General features: G+C 41.7%; 1 long non-coding RNA gene across 1 annotated transcript; it reads left to right on the top strand.

Annotated features, from left to right (window-relative positions):
• Positions 1 to 184: 184 nt before the first annotated feature.
• LOC124063453 lies at positions 185 to 16,533 on the top strand. Its single transcript, XR_006844110.1, has 2 exons — positions 185 to 629; positions 16,005 to 16,533. It is a non-coding gene; the product is annotated as an uncharacterized LOC124063453 (long non-coding RNA).
• Positions 16,534 to 20,000: the final 3,467 nt, after the last annotated feature.

The following is a 20,000-nucleotide window of genomic DNA, read 5'->3' as shown; positions in this document are numbered from 1 at the left end:
CACTTAACGTTACCGTGTTTTTCCTGCAGTGTACAACTTTGCCAGGAGGTGTCACTGTTGTACCACAAACAGTACCTACCAGTCACGATTTAGAAGTAAGCATGATGGCATTACTGAGTGCCTGCATATATTACTTCCCCTTCCGATGTAGTTTGTTGCTTTACATATGAGCTCAGCTGCTGTGACTTTTCTTATAAATTCACGTAGGCCCCTGTGCATTGCTAAGGCACTAAATACTAAAAAGTTTGAGGTGGCCCCTTGTATTTTTATCCTATCTTGAAGAGGGGCCCTGGGATATGCAGTAGAAATCTGGTTGGTTTGCATCTGGGCAAAGTGAGCTGTGGAAATGGGGTGTGGGGGATCTCGTTATGGACCCCAGGGGGGTCATTTCCCACTGGAGGGCAAGTGAAGTTCAAAATGGCTGTTTTGCTCCTGAACTCGGCAACACCTGTCAGGTAGCCTTCTGCGGCTCCAGGAGTATAGACTGCTGTAATACCGCTTTCGGCCACCAGTGGAAACACTGAGCACTTCGTTTCTAAGGCGCCAACGTGAGTGGCACCAGAGTTTGTCTCCAAAGTTCACCATGTTCATGTTCGGCAGCCAACGCCAGAAGTGTGTGTTTTTCCAAGGTTAGTCCTAATGCAGATGTCCTACGGGACGTCTTCTCGGTGTGTGTGCATCTGACAATTTATTTAAGTGACAGGTTTTGTCTTGAAGTGCACATTAGCTAGCTAGCTCGCTCATAAGTTAGGCTTGTTGGGAGATTGTTTGTGTCGCGCTGCTAACATCACAGTGCTAATGTGTTATGTAGCTATAATTTTATGGTAAGCTAAGCTAATGGGTAATTTCTAACTAGCTAATGTTAAATTTGACGAAACTCTTGCTGTTGTATGTAATATCGTTAATGTTACTGACCAGTTTTAATAAACACTTGCCTATGCATATATGCCTTAAATAAGAAATTAGAGCTAACCATTACTCTCTTGAACAAACTGAAATATGAGGAAATCTTTACTGTTGGCAGCTAGTACTAAGCTAACTTCAACATATGACTGACAGGATCATATTTTATGGAAAATAAAACTATGCTTATTTTGCTTTGTGATAAGGAAGAAGGCAAATGTTCTTAAGGCAAATCAAAACTTTTTTGGGGTAGCTGCTTTCAGACTAAGTGTGTTCTAATAACCAGAGGATTGAAAAACTGAATTTCTTCACTCCAACAAGCTTTAGATAAAGAGTTGTCAATCTGTAAGCCAGAATTGAGTGGGCATCTCAGTATCTGTCAATTCCTCTTTGTCAGCCAAATTTGTCTTGGTCTGTTTGAATATAATTATATTTTTAATAGGCAGTTGTGGTCTTGCCATCCGCTACAGCAAAAAAGTTTGTATACCCAGTTGTTTTACCTGATTGCACTTAGGTCTGTGCCAACTTACATTTAATTGTTCTGCAGTCGTGACACTTGCGGTGCATAGTTCTACTGTGTTTTGAAATGGCCTTTTTTGGGTCAGTGCAGCTGGTTATTGTTAGATACCAAAAGGGACAATTAAGCTTGCTGAAAAGAGAGTTTGAGTGCACACAGTAGAACTAGTGAAATAAAGGCACGGGTAAATGCATGGACGCCACCCCCTCATAATGAAACAATAAAGCAAAAAATCTTCACTGTTGCCAGTTTAAGAGATTATTCAGGAACATCCCATCACCTGTAATTAACATAGTTATCTCACTGTAAAGTACACATAGAGTATGGGCTGATTCAGTAATTATTACTGAAGAAAGTACAGGTTGAACTTGTTCTCTGACCAACCAGTGGAGGGCAGTAAAGGGAGTAACTTGCCCTGAATTTAAGCCAGTGGCTTGAGGTGAGCCCTCAAATAAATACATGTTCATATAAATAGACTTTTCAGGAGATGTGTATCCCTGCTCCCACAGTGTACAGGTACTCATGTCAAGGCAAATTCTGCACAATTTCTTTTGTTTCACCCCCCTCCCAAGTTGCTAAGACACACATTGAACATTAATCTTTAAAATAAAGTTCTGTTAACTGCTCCCACAGAGATGACAAGGAGCATTCAGGAAGGTAGATGCACTGTGCTTTAGAGAAAGAGGAGATGGGCAGTATAGGATGAGAAAAGCAGTGCTTATCATCACAGTGCAGTGCATGTTGGTGTCCTCTTTAGGCGATGAGGGGTGAGTGTAGACTTATGTTATAGTCTTTAGGCCAGGTATCACAATTCTTGTTGATGAAGTTGGCTTCTCACAAGCACTGGTTTCCAGTATGCAGTGTGATGTGTGTCAGGTGTGTCTCATGACTTGGGTCATCTGCAGTGCAGAGCATATTCCTCAACAAATCTGTCACTGTTTCAGTTGAAATTTGCAGAAATTTCAGGATGAGTACACCACAGCATCTCTTAGTTTCCACTATCAACAGAGTAGGCAGTCTGTAGTGATCTAATTGGAAATAATATTTTTTCTTCTATTGTGAATTAATCAGTAATTATTATTAGTAAACATCCAATTAAATGCAATAATTAGCTGTTAACTGTATCACTTAAGAAGCAATGCAATGTGTTGTCAGTTATGACTGAATTTACCACTTAATTAATTAATTATGATATCCAAATATGGGCCTCCTTTAAATTCTTACCTTGTCTCCTGCAGTTGTCTGGCGATCTCAGGTAACCTCTGTTGAGCTGCTGTCAAAAATTTTATGTGACCAGGTTGTCCTTGTTTTCAGACACCCGTCCTGTGGTTAAAAAGAAAATCTGTCTGAAGCAGTTGAACTCTGACAGAGGAGAAATAGAAACTTAAGAAAAACACGAACAGATGGAAATGTTTACTGCAAAGCCTGTGTAAAGCACACCTTCATCAGTGAGATAACAAGTTTTCCGCTTCAGATAAGCACATTATGGAGTGCCATGGACCTGCATAAACAGAAGTTGAAAAAATCTAATGTTGCTTAAATTACTTAAAGACAAACACCTTACTGTCAGGAACTTGAAGCTTCTACACCGAGTCTATCCAGTCTGAGTTACAGGAATTGAAGAATCTTCTAATAAAATTGATTCACTTATTGGCAAAATTTTTGACATATATATTTTTAAATAGGTAATATGTGCACAGCCCCATCTTTGGACAATATTTGTCAAAAGATTAAAGTACAATTAATCCAAAGAGCTTATCTCTGTTGTGATCCTTTTGTTGTAGGTGTATTTTTAACCAGCATTTTATTAAACATAACATGGACTCTGTTATAGGGCTATAAGATTTGCTTATGCGCAGTGTCTCAGTATTGACTTATGTCCAATTTTTTGGATATCCTGTATCTTAGCGATCCTCGGAAGTACTATGAAAAATGTGCTGCATCTGTCTTTGAGTCACCTGACGGGAAGGAGGCTTTTCCTTTCCAGATGTCTTTTAAAGAGGACAAAAACAAGTAAAGAGCAGGGTAAATTTCTACATGTGTTTTTTAGTTCCACTCAATTGCCCATTAGTGTTGTGTAACCACATACATGCAACGTGACAGCCGGAGGTATCATTGATTAATCGCGTGCATGTGACTCGGACGAGGCAGCAGTTTGAGCAGGTTGCGTGTATGTGGATGAGTGTTCCTCACCATATTTCAGTGCTGTCAAAAAATCATTGACATGTTGCATCCAATTCAAAGAATATGTAACTGTTTTAAAGGGGTTGATGGGGAAGGAAGTCATGTGTGAATTGTAATTACCCCCTGTTCAAAGTTTATACTTGTTTTGAAAGAAAACAGTGTGGTTAATATTTCTCCATTCAATGAACAACCAGTAATAAGTGCTTTTAAAATGATCTTGTTTGGTGAGTGTTCACAGTGTACCTTAGGTTTGTATTTCTTTCACCACTGAGTAGCACTGCTTTGTGGCATTGTACGATTTTTACATATTGCATCAGTGCGATAAAGTATATTGTCTTTTTAGGTATTTAATTTCTTTCCAGTTTCCCATTTAAAATTCCAGAAAACTGACCATATTACAATACACATGTTGTCCATATCTATTAGCGTAATCACAATATTACTATTTGTGTGTGAGATTTGAGTTTAATGCTCGGTACTATAATTGACATTTCATGAGGTGTCACTGGTTGGAGTTGATGACACTTAAGCAAGTCTTTCTTGGCTTATTAAAAGACATAATGACTTTTTTTACTCTAAAATGATTGCATTTGTTTAGCTGGTGAGAGAGAGAGACGGAGAGAAAATTATTTTTGCATTCAACTTTTCATAAACACAAAATAACATCATATTCTGTACATAGTGTGTGGATGCCAATATGTCTCAGAACATTTTTTATAGCACAAATGAGAGCCTCTCTCCAAATAACTGTATATATGGAAAAAAAACCAATCTGTTAGATGCACGAAACCTTAGCCTGAAATCTTAGATTTCCAGCATGGGAGGAATTTTTACATTTGGAAGGGAGGATGCAATCAGTAGCCTGGGACTCGCAGAGGCCTCCTCGGGTGACAAATTGAAAGTGTCTCGGTCTAGTTTATAGCCCTGATCAGGTCAAACGAAAAATATTGGAGGTCTGGGTGAGGAGACAGGCCCGCCTGGTGCAGATAAATGGACTGATCATTTCTTATTGAGAAACAATTCCTAAAAGGTAGTTTACTGTGTGACTGGGGAAGCGGCGAGCGGAGAGCAGAACACGCACCCACTGCTCCCTCCCTGACCCTTCCTCCGCTGCCGGAATTAAATGGATAGAGAGAACGCGTGTTTCTGATGGCACTCCTCCGCCAGAGAGACACTCCATTTGTTATGAAGTAGGGGTTCTGATGAAGTGTAGGGAGCTCCTTTTTCTTTTTTCCTCTCTTTTTTCATCCTTCCTTTCTCAGGCACTACAAGGCCGGCCTTCAGTCTGCTTCACATGAAATGGATGGAAGGAGCCGATTGAATTTTACACTCCCCTGGTCATGATTAATGTGTTTGGTGTGGGGAGTCTTGGTAGTGAAAGTCGACTACCACTAGCTGGTGCTCAAGCTCTCCCATGGCTGTAGCCTGATAACTTTGCGGAGGGGTAAGGGGCTGGCTGTTAAGCGTGGCAGTTTTGTGCAAGAATCTGGTCCTTTCATAGCTCACATCCCCTTCAACTCCTCTCCCCTTGTGCTAATAGAACATGCGCTCGCCCACTTGCTTGTTACTACTTCACGGTCAGTTTCTCAGTGTGCTCTGTACCCTTTGTTACTTGGCAGGCCATGTTGTAAATGTCAGCTTATCACTTAACCCACTGTTAAAGTTTGAGAGGCCTAATGAAAGATGCCAGGTCATGTTATTGGATTCCTTAACAGATGCTTATGGTGTCGGTTTACGTATTCAGACTTCATGTGTGGATCTGAAATTTCAACAGATTTCCAAGATTGGATGATTTGTCTTTGAAAATAGTTTTTTTTATTTATCTCTCATAGGGATTTAAAAGTGTTAACAGTGAAGTTGTAAGGAGCATAATCTAAAGTTCAACCACTAAACACAAAGAATTACAATAACTTATGTTTCTATCTTACGATATAGCAAATTAAGTCACAATCCTGACCCAGACATTCTCAGAATATCTGATGATAAGGGACCCATATCTAATGCCATTAATGGCAGTAAGACTGGAAGGAACAGACTGGATTTACAGAAGTTCCCTAGATGAGAGATCAATAAAGAGGTAACTGAGTGGATGAGCCAGACTAAGCAGGAATAGGAGCAGGTTTAATTTTGCATAAATAATGTACGGTCTGAGAAGAGAAAGGCAGATAGAGGTAGTGTAGCCAGCTACCAGTTCGGTCCCTTTTTTTTGTCTCAAATGCCCACTACATATCGGCCCACCCATTTTGTTTCAGTCATAATCTTGTTTCTTCATCACAGCTGATCATCTATTTTCACATTAATTTTGCCATCTACTATACACATATTAAATGTGTTTATGCTGTTATAGCCCAATAGAATCCCTTTAAGTGGATTGCATGTTGCCCTGCAGGAATTCCCAGTGCTTCTTGCTCCGCAGTCCAAACCCTGCTTTGATCATCTGGACTTCAGTGTGTGATGGATGGAGCTGTCTCTCCCCAGGTTGTCATAGCATCTGTTGCATGGTGCTCACTGTACCCTCCTCTGTCGATGCTTGCATGCACACAGATAGGTCTCCACCACTGTGTGCGGACCGTTTGGTGGTTAATGATGGAAAATGAGAAACCCAGACCTACCTTTCAGCAAAAACCTCCCATGATTTGTGTAAATTATGTCTGTCTACATACTGCAGGTAACAAGGTGAGGGAGGAACAAAAGAGGTGATCAGCCTCCCTTTCTTCTGACCTGAGGTGTCCCTTTAACAGAATGGGTGTCTGTGGTCGAAGTGGTTTAAAGGTGGCTGGCAGGTCCATCCTCTACTTAAGTTGGCGGTGATTGTATAGAAGGAGGAGAGAGGAGATAACTGGAGATAAAAACAATGGGAGAGTGACGAAGAGAGGGATGCCTGAATGAGGGAGAAATCAATAGGAAATCAGTGTTTGGGGAGGGCCTGTCGTTTATCAGGTGACACGGTTAAACAGCGTTAAGGCACTAAAAGTGAGAAAAATATGGGCCCTCCCCATGCTGGTATTGATCACGTTGGAATGGGGCGGCAGAAGGCCGAAGCCACTAATAAAATAAGACGTATCTGAGTGGGAATCAGCCAGGGATCGATGGGCACGGTGATCAAGGCCAAAAACATCTTCACTGGGATTTAAGCTTGTTCTGCCGTCCTGGGCTACCCTTACACACCTCAGCATGGGCAAGGGTTGGTGTTGGTGGAGTCACTTAGAAGTCCGTTGGGCTGGTTTTACCTGTGTGATAATATGTCTATGTCATATGTCTTTTACTTTGCATAATGGGATATTGTGTTAATAGCAGAATAGTTTGAATTAAATATGAAATAACAAAATTGATGGAAGTGAAAGGGTCTAAAATTTTGGAGGTTTTTAGGTGTGCCTTGTCAACTGTCACTGGTGCTTTGCTGTTAATTACAATGACAATCCAGCAACATCTCGCACTTTCTCTCTCTCTTTATCTTTATTCACCCTCAATAAAAGATGCAGTGTTAGTGTCATCACGGCAGAGGTTTCGTCTCAAAATGGGCCATAACAAAGAGAAAAAAAACAGCAAAATCAGTTGTTGGGGCTGGTTAACATCTGGCAGTCTGCATTTAATGAGTGTAGCAAGGCATAGAAAACAAAGGTTTTAGTATTATTCCAGCTTCTTACTTGTGTTTTAGTATCAGAGCAGTGGTGTAAATAGACAGGGTATCTCTATACAGGCCAGTTTTCTAACTCTTTTCTCTGCTCGGTTACAGCACACCAGATGGTGCACGAAGGGTTCTCTGGAACAGATAAGATAGCAGAGGTGTTAACTGAGAAGTTCTGCCCTGTGGTCCAAAGGGATGCTCATTCCAGTAATTTGAAAACATCCATTGTTTTTTTGTGCGTTTAGTTCTTCATAAACATATGTCAGTGGACTAGCTGTCCCCAAGTGTGAATCAGGGCATTGGATGTTCTTTGTCTTTGAACCCCCTCTAGACATCGTCTCTTTCTGTACTCGATATATCTTTCAACATCACATACGTAACACTACAAAAACATTCAAATATTTAATAACCACTGGCCAGCTGCCGTAGTTCTCGGAAGGTTCAATGCTGTGCTGGACGTTCAATCTTTCAGCATGTTGATGTGCGAACAGCTATGATATTCACAGGATTTAGAAGGAAATTTCCTGTGTTGAGCAAAAATTCTAACTGACCAATGTAGTTCAGAGGCAGTGTCACTGGAAATTATGAAAAAAATTATGTCAGGGAGGTTACATGGCCCATGGAGGACTTACAAGAAATAAGCACAAAATGCTAAACACCCTGTGACCAGAATCAGTTTCAGTTTTTTCATTTATCTCCACATTTTTGTGCGCCTCATACTGCAGTATGTTTAACAAGTGCTACTAGTGAGAGGCGAGTGAAGAGAGAGCAGAAGTGTGACAAATAGCATCAGATCATGCAGAAAATGTGCAATGCTAAACATCAGTTACTGCACATGGGAGAAATGGTGTGTTTGTGCAGTGTTTGCTGTCCAAGGAGTTCTGGTGGGGAAGTTTAAAAAAAAACAAAAAAAAACAGGGTCGCTCTCACATCTGGGGACTTGGAATTGAATACATGGCTTCCTTTTTGCAGTTTAAAAAAATTATGTTGAGGAGGGCAGAAAATCTTGCTAGGGTTTTGAGTTTCTTTTGATGTGTCCTGATGGCGATTATGAAATCCAATAAAAACTAATTAGGAAATTAGGAGTCAGATCAATAAGGTTTGCTCTGGTGGAGCGTGCTTTTCGTGGGCGTTGGTGTATGTTTGTATGTGTGTGTGTGTGTGTGTGTGTGCGCGTGCAGGGCGGTCAGTTTCTTGTCAACCCCTTTCTGCCCAGGGAGTGTGTTACAGCTCTGACCCGGCCAAAGCAATTGTTACTGATACTCCTCTGTGGATTCAGTTTGCTCTACCCTCATAAGGCTGTAATTTATATTTTGTTGACTGCTAGTTTCTTCGTCCATGTGTAATCTGATTCTATGGGTTCTCATTTTTGCTAATTCCATCCTTCTAATGTTACACCTAATGTACCCTGAAACCTCTTTATTGCTCTTTATTGCTCCTGCTTTGCTTTACGTAATTTATTTATTTTATAGTCGGTTTGACCACCACAAAAACAAGTGACGTAGTGGTGTTGCACTGACAGGAATGTGATGAAGAGATGTATGAGGTTTCTGTCTTGCCCTTGTCATGAAAGATGAATGACTGTGTTCAGATTCTGTAGAGAAAACATTTCTATCTTGAATTTTACACTTTCAGCACTTTGACAAAAGTGAACAAAAAAAGTTTAATATTCATGAAATTAATTCCTCTGTTTATGACATTATAGCCTTCCAAACTCAGCACCACACAATGAATATTGTAGCCGTTTTCATTTCAATCCACAGTGAGAGAAAGAAGAGTAACTAAGACCAGTCTGGACATGAACACAACAAGGTTCTTATTGGAATGGGGTTTAGTCTGGGGCTGTCTGTTTCTGAAATGTTCAGGGACATTTCGTGCATGGGGTTGTGTGTGAATTGGAGCCGAAAACCGTACTCAGGGAAAGGTGTACCTCCTCTTTCTCTCCACAAGACCGAGTAACATTTCAGAGAACATGCCAGTACATTTGGGTTGTGAATGAAAGCAGTAATGCTGTAACATGTAACGAGCGAACCAATCACAAGACAGTGCTGATAATGTATTTGAATCTGCTGTGTCAGCGTCCTTCTTGTTTCCTGCAAATGCATTTAATGTATGCGTTCAGATTCAGGTAGATTACAAAAAAACAAATCTTATTTGTCGTAAAAATAATTCTCTTCCGCTGTTTACATGTACAGCCTTGCCCTGTCTTCTCCTTCTGTTGAGTTTTAGGGCGACTGATGTCCGTAAGTGTTGCGTTACCTCCACCTGCTGGACCGTCTTTTGCCCCATCTATTCCGGCATTGCCATGGCATGTGTGAAAAGGTGCAAGATGGAAATATTCAGGAATGTAGCTACATATGTGAATACTGAAAATCCCTCACTGTACTTGAAATGCTATCTTCGTAATTTATTGGGAACTATGTGTCGAAGAGGCTTAATTCTTGAGGTAGGAAATTGGTGGTGCAGATTTCCCTAAATATTGATCACTGCTTCCAATCACACATGACCCCACATTTCAGGGACAAACCGCAAGCCATAGCCATAGACCTTTAAGATAACAAATGAGTTGCCAGGCCATGCCAGGCCAAGAAGCTCACAGGATGTATTGGACAGTACCGACCCCTCCTCGCTTCTCTCTACGACACCCCAGTCCTACGGCCCTACCTGCCGCCCACTGGTCGGTATAGAAACAGGACCTTATTTAGCGGCCGGACTCGTCCATGTCCGTGGCTGGCGATTTGTCCTTGTCTAATTACGGCTGCTGGCTGCTGCCCGCGTGCACATGACTAATGGAGGGGCCGGGGATGGGGAGGGGTGAGGTTGGGTGCAGGGGGGGAGGCAGCAGGGGAGGAGGAAGCAGTGGACGAGCAGACCGGCCGCTGGTGATTTGTGGACCAGGCACTCTGTCATTGCCCTGGACCCATTTGTCTTCAAGAGGAGTCGGGAAGAAGAGGGGTGGAGATGGAGGGGATGGTGGTGGTGGCGGTGGGGGCTCCGGGGCAGAAAATGGTTTACAATGACTCCCATTTTCCAGCACTTTCATCCTTGGCCACAACAGCGTGCATGGTTTGCCAGCAATGGGATGGACTGGGCGGCTGACGTGATGTAGGATATGACAGAAACCTTGACAGGTCGCTGCTGCTATTTCTTTTTAGGGGGTTGGCTTGATGGCCACCCTCCCTCTCCCCTGAGAGCAAGACTTATCTGTTTTCTCCCTGTCATGTGGCGAGAACAGGGCCTCTGTAGATTCAGTGCTTTTCTGTCTGGACCCCAACTTGGAGACCAATTTTATCTCGCATGTCTGTGACTGTACACATACATCACCCACAGCTTAGACTGTGTCTGTTGTGTTTTCTTTTTTATGTCACCATTCAACATACATAATTAGTTCAGAGACGGTAGTGATTATATATGGACAATCAAATAAAAAGGCACTGGTAAAGTTTGGTTTGGTAGTCACTAATTAGATACGTAATAAAGAATATTTTATGTGTATTTTGTACCATCTTTTCATTCTCTGCTGGATTTATTTCGCATTTCACTCCTGTTATGTGCAGCAGCCACCTGCGTCCCTTTTACACCTGGGGTCCCTATTAGTTCCAAGCTATGGGTTCTTTAGCCACACAGAGAGGAAAGAGCAGCAGTAGGGCAAGAACTACTAACTCTGTATTGATTTTACACTGTTTTTTATCTGCCCTCCTTTGCTCTTTCTCCAGGTCTTTTTAAGTAAATAAACACCAGATTTGTCATGTTTGTCCAGGGAGAGGAGGGGGTGGTAGAGAGAGGCCAGTCCCAGGCCTTGCACTGGGTCAGCCATGATTCATTCTGCCATCTCATGGATGGAGGGATTTGGGTAGGATTGTTGAAGGGTGCCTGTGGAGCCTCTCTCTGACCTCCCTCGCTCCTGTCCCTCCCCTAACGCTCCTGTGCAGCCCCGGTCCTAAATCACCGGCTGTCAGCGTGTTGGCAGAACAATGGTGCAGGGTCTTCTGCTCCATCTCAGGCTCCAGCCGACTGGACATGGTTTCCTCCATCGTTAGAGTCAGCTTGTACCCTCTCTGGTCCTTCCTGGCCCCTGAGGCCCACAGGACCCAAAGGAGGTCGGGGTTAGGTTTAGCCTGATGGTGTGATGAGTTGCTGGACCTGTGTGGGGGCAGGGTAAGAAATGTTGCTTCACAGATATTGTATTGTCTCTTTCTGTGTTCTGTAGGCAGATAATTTATTCTGCTCATGAAATGTGACAAAGGTTTTAACATTAGTAAGTTACTTTTATAATGAACAAAAAGTTAAGTTCTCTATTCCATGAAAGTGAAGATAAATGCCAGCAAAAGTCAGTTTGGGCTTAAACAATTAGATTTACTGTGATTGACATTTAATTGTCAATGCTAAGATAACCATTTAAGTGATTTATTGAGGAAAAACAAGTGCTCTTTACAGCATCTCAAAAGTGTTCGTATCTGCTGCTTTTCTCTATTTTATATCATTGTAAATTGAATATATTTGGGTGATTTACTTGTGGTTGGACAAAATAAGTAATTTCATAGTTACTGTAAAAATAACAAGCAACTTCATAAACTGAAAATAATCTTTGGATGCAACCCTTTATGAAACCTAATTCACTGAAAAAGAATCTCAGTCATTGGTATCTTTCTTTTGGCCCTTTTGGCTCTGTTGTTTTCTCTGACTTTTGGATTTGCCCTCCTCCTTTTACTGTTTAAAGTCAAGAGCCTCAGGTCAATCTATCAAATCTCCTAACTGAGGGTTGATCAATATGTCAGCAGCCCAACACTCCCTCAGCAGTTATGATGATGTTCGTGGTCCTGCGCCTGCCTCGGTTGCTGTTACTGCCGCTACAGCGTACTGAGCAGGGGATCGAACCCAGCCTGTCAGGGGGCCTGACGGAAAGCATGAATCACTATTACTGGAGCTGCTGTTTGCTCCCCGGTGCTCAGCAGACATGTGCAGACTCTGATGCACTGTAAGTGGTGCACCAGCCTGGACCACACACACATACACAGGTAGGTTATTTATAACTAAAAAACAAAGCCACTACTTTTCAGCCTGTAATGTAAAGGTGAATTAACCACATATAAACACACACACAGAAACAGACATACACATACAGTATATTAGTTATTTATTGCAAAAAAAAGTCCATATTTTCAGCAAGTACTGTAAAGGTGAGTTAACCACATACATACATAGACATGCATGCGCGCTCACCTACTCTCCTAGATGTGCATGCTTTATCACTCAATTAAGTGTCAGTTGGTATTTGACCCATTAGCTCCTGGAACCTGATCCAGCCTGCCCACCACCTCTGGACTTGTTAGCTCCACTGTGAGCTCAGTTCAGTGGGCTCCGGTTACCCCTCTAATCTCATTGGAACGCTTTAGACCGGCCAGCGGATGCCTGCATGTCCGACAAACAGCCCACACACTAATAGCACCACACTTTGTGTTTATAGTTTGTGTGTGTGTGTTCATGCACATGCACAAAACAATTCCTGTATGGATCCCTTTACTGAATAGTGAGCACAGGGCAAGGGAAAACAATGTTGAAAAATGGTCTTGTGCGCGTGTGTGTGTGCAAGCAGTGTGTTTGTGTGTAGAAATAATATTCTAGTTTACAGGATGCAATTTCCCCTTAATATGCCCATCCTAATGTAATTTGGCGTCTATGGAGTGTCTGTGTGCTGGGCTGGGCTGGTGTGTGTTTCTGCTGACTGCTCCTGTTTTGTGTTTATATGGATGAGTGGCTCTCTGGGAGAGCATTATACATCCTTTTCAGCATTTAAAGATTATGTGCATGGTGGCGGCAGAAGCATTAGACAAACAAGGAAATATGTCTTTGATTAAAATATCTTTTATCTCTTTATTGATTAAAAGGCTTAGTTTGGTAATAGAATGTCTCTGTCTCTCCCCCCTGGGCCTTTCTGTGCTTTCCTGTGTCTTCTATTTTTGCAGTTCCCCCTTCATAGCTAAGAATAAAGCAAAAGAGGATATTTTACTCTAAGTATTTTAAGTTTACAGCTAAACAAAAAATGTTGCATGCAATGACACAATTTAGTTAATACATTTTAAATTTTATTTGAAAATTTAATGACGGCATATTGACAAAAGAAGAATCCTTTGTACTTTTGAGACTCGGTTTATGGCTAATCATTTATCTTGTAAACGCTGTGTACTAAACCTTTACTTGATTTGGACATTTGGACATCAGACTTCTGAACTACATATGCAGTGCTAAAGACAGTATTACAGCAATTATCTACTAATGATTTGAGTTAATGGAATTTTGGTTGTTAGGTGGAAAAGTTTGAACCAGAGTACTTTTTGAACCTTGACTTCATTGAGAGGTCACACGTGACAGCAGGCTGACAGACGCATTTACAAAAACACAGTGCATGTCTTGTCTACAATGGTTTGATATTCTCTAGTGGCTTCTAGACATCAGGGTCAAGCCCCCTCTGTACCTCATTAGTCAGGTCACAAGACAAGCTGGGTGAGAGGCCAGATCATGTCCTTAAGTCAGAGCATGTTTATCTGTGTCCCTCTGAACACCTTACTGTCAAGTTTTTTAGTCCCTCTGCTGATGACAAAGAGAAACAGAGGAAGAAGAGTCAGTGTGATGTTGTGCGTGTGTGCGTGTGTGTGTGTGTGTCTTGATGGGAGACACTGAGCTGAGGTTGAATGAGAACAGATGGAGATGTGCTCTTTAATTAACCCTGCAGAATCACAGGGCTGAAAACAGGCCCCGGCCCGTGAAAAACATCCAGCACATCCAGGGTGTGTGTAAAGTGCAATGTTAGTGTATATGACGTGTATGTGTATGTGTGTGTGTGTGTATGTGTATGTAGTCCGCTGTGGAGTAGCCGGAGCATCGACCCGTTCCCCCATCCCCCTTCCCTAGAGCGGGGCGTTTTATTTCTCATTAGCGGGCAGCAAACTGCTGGGGGATGAAATTTGCTAACAGGAATTAAAAGTGCATTAACACATCTGAGAGATTCATTTCTGCTAATAGTTTTATTAGTGCTCTGACCTTTCAGTTCATTAGAGGACTGCTGGATAAGGGAGGGGTTGAGAGAGGGAGAAAAGGGTGGATAAGAGGGTCTTAGGTCTCAGTGTACTTGGGGAGACCTTTGGAAGTAGATGCAATTGCAAAACAGACGTTATGGCAGCAAATGGCTGCACTTGTAAAGCTGTTTTGATTTGTGGACTCCGATGTTCAAACTCGGTACAAAGATTTGGATTTTTACAGTTGTCTAAATCCTTCTCCTTCAAAGGTTGTGCCCTCTCTTCTGTCATAAGATGATAATGATGCAAAAGCGTCACCACCTGATCTTCCTGCAACTGCTTTAAAGATGGTGCCAACTCAGTCTCAGTGGCCTGATGCTCACCTCCCTCCACTCCATTACCAGAATTTATAACTCAGTGTTTTTCAGGTCTGTTAGCGCTTGAGTGTATCACTTATCCAGCCGGTTAATTGTTTATGAACTGTGCCCTCCCTCTCTCAAATGAAGTGAGAGAATCAAGAAAAGAGCAGTGAGTGTGACAAGAATGGCATTTGGTGGAGGGGAATGGGTCAGAATAGTCAACGGTGTTTTAAACATAAAGCCGACTAATCAAGTCTAGCAGTCGCTAACAGTGTCCCTCCTAGATGCTTTGAATTTACAGTGAGATAGTGTTTGAATTTACCTTACCAAGGGGGGCAGCTAAAGGGGAATTGATGTTGTTTTCTTTCTGCTTTATTGGAAAGCAAGTGAGACAAGTTACAGTGTAATTTGCTTTCCCCTGTTCCCTATAATTAGCACCTTACAGAAATGAAATAACATTGACGAGAAGGTCAATAATCCTGATCTATAGTGAAATTAATCCTGCTATCGACACAACAAGCAAACAATACAATTAAGAGCAGAGGGAGGACAGAGCGGAAAAAAGAAAATACAAGGAAAGGAGCAGGACTGAGCAATAGGATGTGTTTTATCTCCTGGGTTCACTGTGCAGAAATCCTATGAAGGTTTCTAATTAATTCATCCATTGTTAATGAAGGCAAAGCGAGGAACCAGGGATTATACACAAGGAGAGGAGGCAACACAATTAGAGATACCAGCCTAATGATTGCTTTTTTAACTTGCTGTTGTTTCTCCTTTGTACTTAGTTGACTTGCTGGGGTACATTTATTGGCCATCTTAAAATGAGCTTAACCTGTTCCTCCTGCCACTACACAGAAAGACTGAAAAATGGCAGTAGTATCTAGAAAGTTAAGTTAATACTTTCGGTCTCAAGTTTCAAGTAATTTTTAGTAATGTCTCGTTTGTTTGGATCAGTAGGCTTTGTACAACAAATTTGGAAAAATTTAAAAAGCATTAGAACTCAAAAGCAGCCTATATTAATATTGATGAATGTTTGAAAAACGTTCTGGAAGTGCAACCATACCTGCTTAGGAAGTGCAACATGCTCAAGCTCTGCATAAGGCATGAGTGGGAAGTCTGTCCTTCCAGTCTGTCATAGATGGGTCATCTCAAAGCCGAGCAGAGATGCCTCACTGGCAATAATCAAATCTTCTCATACTGAATGTTGGATGTTTATTGATAACTTTTTCATCAACATTACTAACAGAAGAGAATACATATATAGATATCCTTGTGATGTACATATCCAAATAACACCTTCCCCTTGGTACACGGACAGACCCTAAGAGCAAACCTGTGTCTCAGAAGCATTACTCACACAGCTACAAAAACTGTAACAGGATGCTCTGTTCTGTCAGTCCATGGCAGATAATCCAATGCCAGTGACAGAAGGGGCATGGTGCTGTTTCCAGCTGAGTAGATTTAACTGGCGCTTGGACTGGCCTGGGGGGATCCAGAGGGGAGCAGAGGCCGAGCGTGGTGGGCTGCCGGAAGAATGGTGCATCTGAGCGTTGGAGGGTGAAGAAGGATTGCCTTTCAAGAATTACGAGCCATTAAATCAGAGCCTGGAAATCTCAAGGTTCCCCAAGACTGCTGCACAAGGAATCTGGGCTGGAGAAATATTGTTTATGGTTTAAAAGGCCTGCCGATGGATTTATAAAAGAAACATTCATCATTGCAGGAAAACGGAACAAAACATTCCGGAAATAAATACTAAGTCTATAGGTATACTTGTCACCCAGACAGCACAATAACAAGTGAATTGGGAGGGAGATCCTTCATTCTCTGGCAGTTGGCCCCCAAACATGCTCTTTGTGAGTCTGCGTGTGTGGAAACAGTAGTTTGTCTAAGTGTGTGTAAATAAAAAAAAACAATCTTATTACTTAATGAAACGTATAAGTAATATTGATTAAGATGTTGTTGTGTTTGATTTGCATATCAAAGAATATTAGAATTTTTCTTTTTTGGATTGAATACAATAGAAAATTTACACCACAGAGTTTTATCCAAACTGGTTTTGTTTTTGTTATACTAGTTTTCACAATTTGTTTCACTTAATATATTAAATTATTTTCCTTCATTCATCATTTCCCACTTGATCTGCTAATATAAGTGGGTTTTCCAGTAAACATAATTAATGGTATTGATTATCTCTGGCTGACCTGATGCTTGAATTGAAAGATATTGCTTTAGTGAAGTAGCATTTTACAGGACGATGATGGGTTTTGGTCAGTGATGTGACCTTGAGACAATGTAAAAAAATCAATGCTGTGGTCTTGGAGCTGTCTGGGTAAGAGGTGCACAAAACAGCTAAATACTCTGTTGTATGTTATGTCCAGTAGTTCAGCAGTAGTACTAGTTTGCTTTTGTAGCGGTGTGTATGATCATGCATATTCATTATTTTGATAATCCACTCAACTCCGTGCTAGCTCTTGTTGAATTTTCCACATTAGGGCTAATTAATAATTCTCATCATCCATTAATGTGCATTATTAATCTATAGTCAATGAAATTTTAGACAATAGTCTGCATGACAGTACACAGCCATAGTGCCTTTGTGTGGCTTTACTGATGTAGCTTAAAAGTCAGGGGATTACATGATGAACAGGATGAACCACAAATGTAAAAATCATGGTGGCACTAGGAAAAGTCAGTGAACCAGCAAAGTCATTAAGATTTATACTCTGGTGAATGTGAATTTAATGGCTATTCATTTAAAAGGTCTTGAGATGTTTCACAGGGCGAAAAACAAGTGAAAATGTTGACCTGTTGAGAAAGTTAGGGAGTCATCAAAGCGAGAAGAATTCATCTTCTGGGGGCCAATTTCATGGCAATCTATGAAGTAGCCGCTGAGATCATTCCGTCTGGATCATATTCTTGGATAGTCCAAAAAGTCCAAAAGAAGCACCGCCGTTCACGATCTGTAAACCCATGCCAGGAGTAATGTGTAAGCATGTTGCTCTGATGTCACTGTCTGCACCACTGTACATAAGATGTATGGCACATGCATAAAACAGACAGCCTTGGAATCGGAGGTGGGGGGGGGGGGGGTCTCCGGTCTGGACCAAGAATGCTGAAAACTGGCGGGTTGATCTGTGCATATCTCTTATAGTAGCATTATAAAAAGTTAAATTTAACCGTGCAACAGCTACTTGCATTGGCAACAAACTGAGAAATCCCTGTAATTTATTATACACGTTGACTTAACCACTGCTGGTCAAAGCTGTTGGCTTTGTTTTCTTAGGGGTAAAGGTAACATGATAGGGGTGTGATGCTCAGGAAAGGATATTCCAGTCATAGGATCCAGTCAGAACACATGTTCTTCTGTTCGGTTCACAATGTAGGACACCAGATCCTCCTCTACCTTGCCTGCAGGAACCACTGTGAGAATTTGGGTTCCTTTCAGAATTGCCCTTTGAGATTAAGGTCATCTTGATGGCGAAGGCCTGCACCTCCTTCTTTGTTTCCATTAAGGTGAGGATATTTGTGACTGCCTTGGATGATGAATTTTCTGCCATCAAGAACTCAGACAGACTCCAACAAATGAACATGGTCTGCATGGTTCTTCACTGCCTCAAACCAGCTATTTCATCTGGTGCTCACTGCTTGAGGAGGAACCTTGGCAAGCAGTCCTGTTTTCATATTGTGGAACATTATCCCTTTTCTCTTTCCGACAGGCTTTTTTTTTTCTTTTTTGAAGAAAACAGATCAAACCCATGTCGTAAGAGATGCAACTTCAAAGAAGTATTAGTAGTGCTGTCACACCTCATCCACCAGATCGATGACATGGCAGAGACGGGTTGCGTCACGTTGTTGGACATCATACCTTTTAGATCCATTTGTGCAGTTCCAACTGTTGCTGTGAAGGGAGCCCAGTATTGCTTGTGCGAGGGTTGAATCTCCAAGAAAATTACATTCACCAGAAAAGTACTACTATTGTCAAAACCTGAAATGAAATATAAGGAAAAAGTTAGAATATTCTTAAAGGTTAAAAAAAACAACAACAGTAGTTTATACTAGGATCAGTCTAATCAAACTGGCAATCTCTTGAATTGGTTGTTTAGGTGATGACTGACAGTTTCTTGCAGCTGATCTTCTTCAGGTCAGCCTCCATATGCTGCTCAAACACAGTCGGGGAAGCTGGGTCTGACCAAGGTTACCGTGTTTACAATGCTTGACCAGAAATGGACATCACATTTTCGTTTTTTTTCCAACAGATTATCTGACTGAACGTACAGCTACAAAGTCTTCAACAAACCAGCGTCTTGCATGTGAAAATGTGGTGGCACTTTGAGAGTGGTTGAGAATTTGTGAGGAGCTTTTGCTAGCATTTTGCCTCTCTCAGTTAATGATGCTAAGTTTGAATTGTAGGTGGACCTCAGTCCCAGATTTCAGTCAGTCCAATTAATTAATGAGTCCACTAGTAATTTCTGCTGTGATACACTTTGAGCTGCTACAGTACCAAAGCTACTACACTATATAGACCAAAGTATTTGGACAGACCTCTGTATTATTGAATTCAGGTGTGATATGGTGCTGTATGGTGCTGGGAAATCCTAATGTTTCAGCATACCAAGGAAAATGCTATGCCTCCAACCCTGTGACAACATCCCAGGGAAGACCCCTTTCAACCCCAGCACCACTGTGACTTTTTTTTTTCTTTTTAATGTGTTTCTTTTTTGATTGCAGTGTTGGTGTATTCACAGTCCCCTGATGGACAGCAGGGCTTTGGTCAGGCATTTTGAAAAAGTATTGATTGATGAATCTCTAAGATTATGCACATTGACTGATATTGATGAGTGAGGATTTGATCAATTCCACACTCTTACACGCACTTGTCCTCTTGGTGATTTGTGACTGGGGGAAAGTGTCTGTAAAATGAAAATGAGTATAGAGGAAGAAATGCAACCAAAGAACAGATGACAATGATGGAGTGGTGTAACAGGAAAATGAAGCGTGGGAGAATTCCCCCTAAGAACTACTCGTGTAAGTATGTGTTGTTAGGGCATGTATGTGGGTGTAGAGATAAGTGTGTGAGGGCTCATGTAAATATCACATGCGTCTCAATGTCCAGGAAAGCGAGGTGGCGACAGTCAGTGGGCAGATGTGTGTCTATGTCACCCTGAGTGTCTGTGTATGTTTGATGGATGAGCTGGGAGGGCAAGGCCGCAGATAAGAGTGCAAACAAACTGTGTAATAAATGAGAGTGACGGGAGCAGTGATGGGGCCCACTCCCAGCTCCTGATGCATGCCGACCAGGGCCTGCAGACATTTGTATTAGAGAAACAGGGAAGCTGCCAGTGGGATGAAGAGACAATGTTCATCCCTAAAAAGGAGAAAGGTCTCTCTCTCTT

Source organism: Scatophagus argus, chromosome 8 (genome assembly GCF_020382885.2).
Source record: "Scatophagus argus isolate fScaArg1 chromosome 8, fScaArg1.pri, whole genome shotgun sequence".
Lineage (NCBI taxonomy): Eukaryota > Metazoa > Chordata > Actinopteri > Scatophagidae > Scatophagus > Scatophagus argus.
The sequence above is the reverse complement of the archived record's forward strand: the minus strand, read 5'-3'. Positions and strand labels throughout refer to the sequence as shown.